Source organism: Aethalodelphis obliquidens, unplaced genomic scaffold (assembly GCF_003676395.1).
Source record: "Aethalodelphis obliquidens isolate GAN/ISIS:26980383/991018 unplaced genomic scaffold, ASM367639v1 scaffold48, whole genome shotgun sequence".
Taxonomy (NCBI): domain Eukaryota; kingdom Metazoa; phylum Chordata; class Mammalia; order Artiodactyla; family Delphinidae; genus Aethalodelphis; species Aethalodelphis obliquidens.
The window spans coordinates 10021046-10030317 of record NW_020837992.1 but is presented as its reverse complement, the minus strand read 5'-3'; the positions used below and the strand labels follow the sequence as shown (position 1 = coordinate 10030317).

The following is a 9272-nucleotide window of genomic DNA, read 5'->3' as shown; positions in this document are numbered from 1 at the left end:
CATGTCTCCTAAAACCAACTCCAAATGGAGTCATATCAATCCAAACACTAGAATCAGGGGAATTTTCCAGTGAGGGAGAACATTTTGGTAATATTAGTAATTTAGTTTTCTTGTAAGGAAATTAATTCAGTGATTTGTTCAGAATAGTTACAAAAATGTACAGTCTCAGAGATTAGTGAGGAATCCAGTTCCTGCTGGAGACAGCAATTCTCTGGTCTCCTAGAGGAGATAAATTATAATATTTTATTTGTGTCACAGCAGGGGAAAGGAAGGGGAAGTTCTCTGGCTTCTGTCCCTTTGTCCTGGAAGACTTACAGACTTACATGGAACATATCTCCTGCTTTCTTGCCTTATTATTATTGTTTTCTTTTTTTCCTTGTTCATATTTGCTTGAATATTTTACCATTTTTATTGTGATATAACTGACATATAATGTGTAAGTTTAAGGTGTACATTTGTGATGATTTGATTTGATATATGTGTATATTTCAAAATGATTATACCAATAAGGTTGGTTAACACATCCATCACCCCACACAGTTACCTTGTGTGTGTGTGTGTGTGTGTGTGTGTGTGTGTGTGTAAAACTTTAAAGATTGACTCTTAGAAACTTTCAGGTATACAATACAGTACTGTTTTGTCATCCTGCTGTACATTAGATCTCCAGAAATCATTCATTTCAAAACTGCAAATTTGTATCCTTTGACCACCTTCATCCAACCCATCCCACCTCCCTCAATCCCTGCCAACCACCAATCTCTGTTTTTATGAGTTTGGTTCTTTTTTAAGACTCTACATATAAGTGAGCTCATATAGTATTTATCTTTTTCCGACTTATTTCAGAGCATATTACCCTCAATTTTCATCCATGTTGTTGCAAATGGCATGATTTCCTTCTTTTTTATGGCTGAATAATATTCCATTATATATATCTGTATCTATCTGTCTATCTATATTACATTTTTTTTCCCATTCATCCATTGACAGACACTTATGTTGCTTCCATACCTTGGCTATTGTGAATAACATTGCTTTGAACATGGAGTATAGATATCTCTCTGAGATAGTGATTTCATTTCCTTTGGACATGTACCCGAAAGTGGAATTTCTGGATCATATGATAGTTCTATTTTTAATTTTTTGAGGAAACTTTCTACTCTCCCATACTACACCAGTTTACACTCCCACCAACAGTGCACAGGGGATCCCTTTTGTCCACATCTTTGCCAATACTTGTTATCTCTTGTCTTTTTGATGATAGCCATTCTAACAGGTGTGAGGTGATATCTCACTGTGGATTTGATTTGCATTTCCCTGATGATTAATGATGTTGAGCACCTTTCCATGTACCTGTTGGCCATTTGTATATCTTCTTTGGGAAAATGTCTATTCAGGTCCTTTGACTATATTTAATTGGGTTATTTGGGGTTTTAGTTTTGGTTTGGGGTTTATTTTGCTAATCAGTTGTATGAACTTCTACTATATTTTGGATATTAACCCCTTATCAGATATATGGTTTGCAAATATTTCTCCCATTCTGTAGGTTGCCTTTTCATATTATTAATTATTTCTTTTGCTGTGCAGAGGCTTTTTAGTTTGATATAGTCCCACTTGTTTATTTTTGCTTTTGTTGCTTGTGCTTTAGGTGTCAAACCCAAGAAAATTATTGTCAAGACCAATGTCAAAGAGCTTACCTCCATGTTTTCTTCTAGGACTTCTGTAGTTTCAGATATTACATTTAAGTCTTAATCCATTTCAAGTTAATTTGTGTGAGTAGTGTAAGGTAGGGGTGTAGTTTCATTATTGAAGAGACTATCTTATCCTGTGAGTATTCTTAGCTCCCTTGACAAATACTGGTTGACATAAATGCATGAGTTTATTTTTGGGTTCTCAATTCTGTTCCACTGGTCTGTGTGTCTTCTTTTAATGCCAGTACCATACTGTTTTGATTACTATAGCCTTGTAGTATAGTTTGAAACCTATAAGTGTTTATAAGTGTGCATCCTGCTTTTGTTCTTCTTTCTCAAGATTGCTTTGGTTATTCAGGGTCTCTCATGTGGTTCCACACAAATTTCAGGATTTCTTTTTCTATTTCTGTTTTAAAATGTCATTAAAATCTTGGTAGGGATTGCATTAAATCTGTAGATTGCTTTCAGTAGTATGGACATTTTAACAATATTAATTCTTCCAGTCCATGAACATAGAATATCTTTTTATTTGTTTGTGTCTTCAATATCTTACATCAATGTTTTATACTTTTCAGTATACAGACCTTTCACCTCTTTGGTTAAGTTTATTCCTACGTATTTTTATTCTTTTTGATGCTATTAAATGGGATTGTTTTCTTTATTTCTTTTTCAGATAGTTTGTTGTTAGTATATAGAAATGCAACCAATTTTTGCATATTGATTAAGAAAAGAAATGAGAGTTGCTGACAGGCAAATATGGAACATTCAAAGAGAAGCAGAAAAACTAAAACTATCTCTGAAAGATGCTGCTAAGAAGGGCCAGAAGGATATCTGTGTAGTTCTGGCCAAAGAGGAGATCAGGTCAAGGAAGTCTGTGAGCAAGCTTTATGCATCCAAAGCTCACATGAATTCTTTGTTCACAGGGATGAAGAGTCCTTTGAAGATTACATAAATCCAGTTCAAATAAATAGATTATAGAATGCAGATAAAATGAATAGATTAATAAATGCAGGCATTGTCCAAAGAGATGAAGAAAGCTGGGAACATGGAGAAATGTTAGAGAACACTTTTGAAATCATAGATGATCAAGAAGAAATGGAAAAAGCAGCAGAAATGGAAATTGAAAAAATTCTGTTTGAAATTACAACAGGGGCCTTGGACAAAGCACCTAGTAAAGTGACCAATGCTGTTATGGAACCTGAATCTCCAGGAGTGACGGCCACCTCAGAAGTTGAAGGGGAGGAAGAGGCCCTGGAGGCCATGCATCCCAGCTGGCCATGCTTTGTGGCTAGGGGCTACCCTGCTGGGCCTCAGGCTTTTCTCATGGCTCACTTACTGTGTGTACATACACTCCTCTGATGCAGCTACTATTTTATGTATCTCCTGCACTACACCTCTGTGATGAGGCATTGCATTCTGGAGAAGATTCTCTCTGAATATCTCTTCACTGTGCAGAAGTTTTGTGATCTCAGCCAGACTGTTCTTATGAGAAGTGGTGTAATAAATGCACCATTTTTAGGAGTATAAACAGAAGTATCTTTTTAGGGGGGAAGCAAAGAAATCTGTCTTCTCACAAAGCACTTTTGAGAATAGAGTTGACTGCCTGAATGTTGAGGACTCTATATTCTTTTTGTATGTAAAACACTATATAAATAGATTTTAATAAATTTCTGCTTTAACACTTAGAAAAAATTTTAAAGTTTTCTATGTATAAGATCATGTCATCTGCAAACAGAGAAAATTTTACTTCCTCCTTTCTGATTTGGATGCTTTTTATTTCTTTTTCTTGCCTGACTAGTCTGGGTAGGACTTCCAGTACTATATTGGATAGAAGTACTAAGGGAGGGTGCCTATGTCTTGTTCCTGACCTTAGAGAAAACCCTTTCAACCTTTCATCATTGAGTATGATGTTTGTTAGCTGTGGGCTTGTCATATATGGCCTTTATTATGTTGAGGTATGTTCCTTCTATACTCAAATTGAGAGTTTTTATTATGAAAGGATGTTGAATTTTGTCAAATGCTTTATCCACATCTATTGAGATGATCATATGATTTTTATCTTTCATTCTATTAATGTGATGTATTGCATTTAATAATTTTTAAATATTGAGCCATTGCTTGAATTCCACTTGATCATGTAATGTGATCTTTTTATTGTGCTGTTCAATTCAGTTTGCTAGTATTTTGTTGAGAATTTTTACGTCTACATTTGTCAGGGATATTGGCCTGTAGTTTTTTTCATATAGTGTCCTTATCTGACTTTGGTATTAGATAATGCTAACATTGTATCATGAGTTTGGAAGTGTTCCCTCCTTTTCATTTTTTGGGGGAGAGTTTGAAAAAATGCATTAATTCTTTAAATTAATTCAAAATTCATTAATTCTTCAAATGTTTGGTAGGATTCACTAGTGAAATGATCTGGTCCTGGACTTTTCTTTGTTGGGAGGTTCTTTATTCAATCTCCTCACTCATTATTGGTCTGTTCAAATTTTCTGTTTCTTTATCATTTGGTCTCAGTAGGTTGTGAGTGTCTGGCAATTTACCTATTTCTTCCAGGTTGTCTAATTTGTTGGTGTATAATTGTTCTTTGTAGTCTCTTATGATCCTTCATATTTCTGTGATATCAGTTGTAATGTCTCCTCTTCTGTTTATAATTTTTTTGAGTCCCCTCTCTTTTTTTCTTGGTTAGTCTAACTAAAAATTTGTCAATTATGTCTTTTCAAAGAACCAACTTCTAGTTTTGTTAATTTTTCTCTTGCTTTCCTATTTTTTATTTTATTTATTTCTCCTCTAATCTTTATTATTTCATTCTTTCTTCTAACTGATCTTTTTCTTTTTTCCTAGTTCCTTGAGGTATGTTAGGTTGTTTATTTGAGATCTTTCTTTTTTTCTTAATATATGTATTTATAGTTATAAACTCTTCTCTTAGAACTGCTTTTGCTGCATCCCATAAGTTTTTGTGTGTTGTGTTTCCATCTTCATTTGTTTCAAGATCTTTTTTATTCCCTTTGGATTTTTTTTGACCCATTCATTGTTCAAAAATGTGTTTTCAATTTCCACACAGTTGTGAATTTTCTAGCTTTCCTCTTGTTTTGATTGCTACTTTCATACCATTGTGGTCAGAAAAGATGCTTGATAATTTCTACCTTCTTGAATTTGTTTTGTGGCTTAACATATACAATAAGTCCCCTACATATGAACCTTCAAGTTGTGAACTTTCAAAGATGTGAACGTGTGTTTACATGTCCAATCATATAAGTTATTTCACATGTCTGGTGTACAGTGTTACATGCATGCATCCTCTACAAATAGTTGTGCTTTTGTGTATTTTAATGTACAGTACTGTATAGAATACAGCAGTACAGTATCTTTATTTCAAGCCCAGGATGTCTGGAAGCAAACATAAAAGCAGTGATGATGTAGCTGGTACTACTGTACTTTTCAAGGTATTATACTGTAAGATTAAAAATGTTTACTTTATTTTTTGTGTTTGTTTTTTATGTATTATTTGTGTGAAAAGTATTATAAACCTATTATAGTTCAGTACTATATATAGCTGATTGTGTTAGTTCAGTACCTAGGCTAACTTTATTGGACTCAAACCAGTTGGACTTACGAATTTGCTCTCAGAATGAAACTCATTCATATGTAGAGGACTGACTGTAATCTATCCTAGAAAATGTTCCACATACACTTGAGAAGAATGTTGTATTCTTCTGCTGTAGGATGGAATGTTCTGTATATATCTGTTAGTTCAATTTGGTCTAGAGTGTTCAAATCTGCTATTTCCTTAGTGATTCTATGCCTGAATGATCTACCCCTATTGAGATTGGGGTATTAAAGTCCTCAACTATTATTATATTGCTGTTTATTTCTTTTAGTTCTGTTAGTACTTTCTTTATATATTTAGGTGTTCCAGTGTTGGGAGCATAAATATTTATAATTGTTTTATCATCTGGATTAGTTTATCCCTTTATCACTATAAAATGAACGTCTGTCTCTTTTGACCATTTTTAGATTAAAGTCTATTTTGTGTCACATAAGTGTAGCTATCCCTGCTTTCTTTTGGTTAACATTGCTTGAAATATCTTTTTCCATCCCTTCATTCTTTGTCTATGTATAGCTTTAAAACTAAATTTCTTGTATGCAGCATATCATTGGATCTTATTTTTTAATCCATTCAGCTATTCTGTATCTTTTGATTGAAAGATTTAATCCATTTACATTTAAAGTAATTATTGATAGGTAAGGACTCACTATTGCCATTTTGCTAATTATTTTCTGACTCTTATAGATCCTTTGTTCCTTGCTTTCTCTTTTGCTGTCTTCCTTTGTGGCTTGATGAATTTTTGTGGTGGTATGCTTTGGCTCCTTTATCATAATCATGTGTATCTACTACAAGTTTTTCCTTTGTGGTTACCATGATGCTTACATAAAGAATCTTATAGTTATTACACCCTTTGTAAGCTGGTAATAACTTACTTTTGATAACTTACAGAAACTATAATTTTAGTTCTCCCCCACTTACATTTTAGGTTATTGATGTTATACTTTACATCTTTTTAATACTATGTATCCTGTAACAAATTTCAGTGGGGAACTTCAGCCTTACCCCCAGGTTCTGGGATTTTCACAATGGTGTGTTATCTATGCATGGTTTTTATTTGGTCTTGTGAGGGGAACTGAAGTTTTGAATGATGTATGTCATCATCTTGATGACATTACCTCTGGATATTTTGTTTTCATTTTCTCCCTTCTTCTACTTTACTGTCTTTCTTTGCTCATTGCCTCCTCTTACAAAATGAGAGGTGAATCATTTTTAATAAAGGGCCACAGGAAGAAAGCATTTCAGTCCCCTTTTTCTCAGTGCTAGTGATATATTTGAACTAGCCAGGGTCATTTGTGGTGAGTAAAAAAGAAATATAGTGAAAGGCTGAGTATAATCACAAGTAAAGCATGTGGATTCACCTAGGTAAGGTAATATGTGGTGCTGGGATTGGAATTTAGATCAACAGGAATGAATCTGGCTCTATGCCAGCTCCAGACAAGCTAGAGTGGTCAATCCAATCTAAATCTCCTTCTAGGCTGGATAGTAAGATCACAAAGGACTGTAAGTAATGGTGGGTATTTATGGCCACATTGAATTCAATATTTATTGAATGTTTCTTGAAGAGAAGATACATGCTAAGCCAAAAGAGGTAGAAGAGGTCATAGTCAACATTAAGGGAAAATGAAACAGAGTGAAATCAAAACAAAACAAAAGAAAACAAAACAAAAAAGTCCCACAAACCCATAAAAGGGAACCATTTTCTCTTTTAGCACAGAATAAGCTCTCAGTTAAAGGAAGGTTATGATTATTGTGTGGTAAATACCAAGTGTTGCATTTTAGATCACTTTATTCTGGATAGTAGCTTTAAGAAAGTTATTATTCTTATTTTATAGATGTAGCATTTGGAGCTCAGAGAGGTTGAGGGTTGTGTCAGTGTCCTACCTTGTAAGTGGTGAAGCCGAGATTCAGATATAGATCTCTTTGATTATAAGTTACTCAGATGCACACAGATTAGAAAAGATCATCTTGGCTCCATTGGGTTTGGATAGTTTGTCAGATTCTGAGTGGGATGGAAGGGGGATGTAGTTAACCTATTGGACTCCAACATGAAACCAAAGGCCGTGGTTTGATTAGCTATTTCTTACCACACGTCTCCTGGCTGCAATATCAAGCAAGGGATTTGAGTTCTGGGTTGAAGTGGAGGATGACAGGAACTTCTGTAAACTTACCTGCAGACCACAGATAAGCTGTTATACACTTTGGCAATTGCCTTGAACCCCTCAGCCCCCCAGAAGGGATGGTCCAGATGCAAAATTGAATGACTATGAAGGTAACAGTTATAGGGAAAATGAACTGAGTCAATGGGAAGCTTCCTTTGGGTCATTCCATGGTCTGACTGCCCACTCCTCTTCTCCTTCCCAACAAATCAGGATGCACCCAATAAGCTGTACACATTTACTGAGGTATCATGTCAGGCACAGTATGAGGTGCTAGCAATACTAAGTGAATTAGATGGTCTTTCTCTGTGCAGCTGAGATAAATAGATGATGGTTATCACTATCATGGTACCTGCTACATTATATTTGTGTGCTTGTCTCTGCGTTCACTCTATGTGTGCTCCTTTGGAGCAGAGAGTCAATGTTATCTAACTTTGTGTTCCCAATGCTTACCACAGTGCTTAAAAATAGTTTCTGGATAAATAAATACATTTTTTGGATAAAGTAATAAGGGAAAGACTATAACAAGTTTATATATTATTACACAGAGACAAATAGACTTGAAAACAAATATGCCCATTAAAGGTGCTGTGATTAAAGTCCACAAAGGAGTGTGAGAAAGAAAGGTAATTAGTTCTAAGAAGTAGGTGGTGACACAAAGAAGATTTAAAAAGTAGGTGATTTTTGAGATAATTTTAAAAAGATAAATAAATGTTGGTTTGCTAGACAGGGATAGGGGAGAGGATATTAGAAAAAAAAAAGTTGAGCAAAGGTATGGATCATGGTGATGTAGAATAACATTGTGAATGATAGAGATGGGAGGTGTGAGATGTTTCCTGTGATGAGAACATAAGCTGTGAGCAGAAGTTTGTTGAGAGAAAGTTTCTAGAGAAGAGAATATATATGCCAATTAAGGGGTTTGAACTTTATCTCAAGGGCAGTGGAAGTCTGTTAGAGGGTTTTAAGCACAAAAGAGATTTAAATAAAACTACTTTTTGCGTTGTTGTTAAGGAAGATCTCAGTTAATGATTGTATTCAGGAATTTTTCACGAGGTCAAGATCAGAGTAGACTGTGTTTTAAGGAGAGGGAACAGCTGGAAGAATGTTGGAAAGCTAGAGATCAGAAAAAGCATGGTTCATGAAAAAAATGTTCAGAGCAGAGCGACAATACCCGGAGTTCCAAAGAGAAACGATTAGAGTCAAGCTGCAGCAGGGGGCACAGAAGGGAGAAGTGACACTGGAGAACTTAAAAAGAAAAGACAGAGTGTAGGCATTAACTGGATATGTGGGCGAGTGCGGGGGTCAGGTGACTCCCAGTTCAGCCTGGGTGACTGGGTGGACAGTTATGCCACTCATGACAGTAAAAGAGGTGGTAGAAGGAGCAGATTTGGGGAGGCGAATATGATTGGTTAAGTTTTGTGCATATTGTTTGGAAATGTGTGTGGAACACCAGGTTGAGATGGTTCAGTAAGCAGAATGCAGCTTAAGAATGAGGTTTGATATAGAAATGACAACACTGGCCTCAGCAACATAGAGACCAGTAGAAGTTCAGGGAGTAAAAGAGATTACCTGGAAGAAATCTCATTCAATGTATTGTGAAATAAAAACAGTACGAAAAATAAAATCTTGGGATAGAGGGAGCGTGTCAACATTAAGTAACAGGCAGGGGAAGAAGAACCAGAGAAGGAACTGCTGGGATTCTACAGTTTTGACTGGGCAGGAAAAAGATAAAGAAGTAAGGAACTAGAGAGATTCAAAGACAAAGTGAAGAATTAAATTTAAAATTTACAAATCAACAAAGAGGGAGAGGTGGAAAGT

At 35.2% G+C, this 9272-nt stretch overlaps 1 pseudogene; it reads left to right on the top strand.

Annotated features, from left to right (window-relative positions):
- Nucleotides 1–493: 493 nt before the first annotated feature.
- LOC113607382 (charged multivesicular body protein 3 pseudogene) lies at nucleotides 494–3047 on the top strand (annotated as a pseudogene).
- Nucleotides 3048–9272: the final 6225 nt, after the last annotated feature.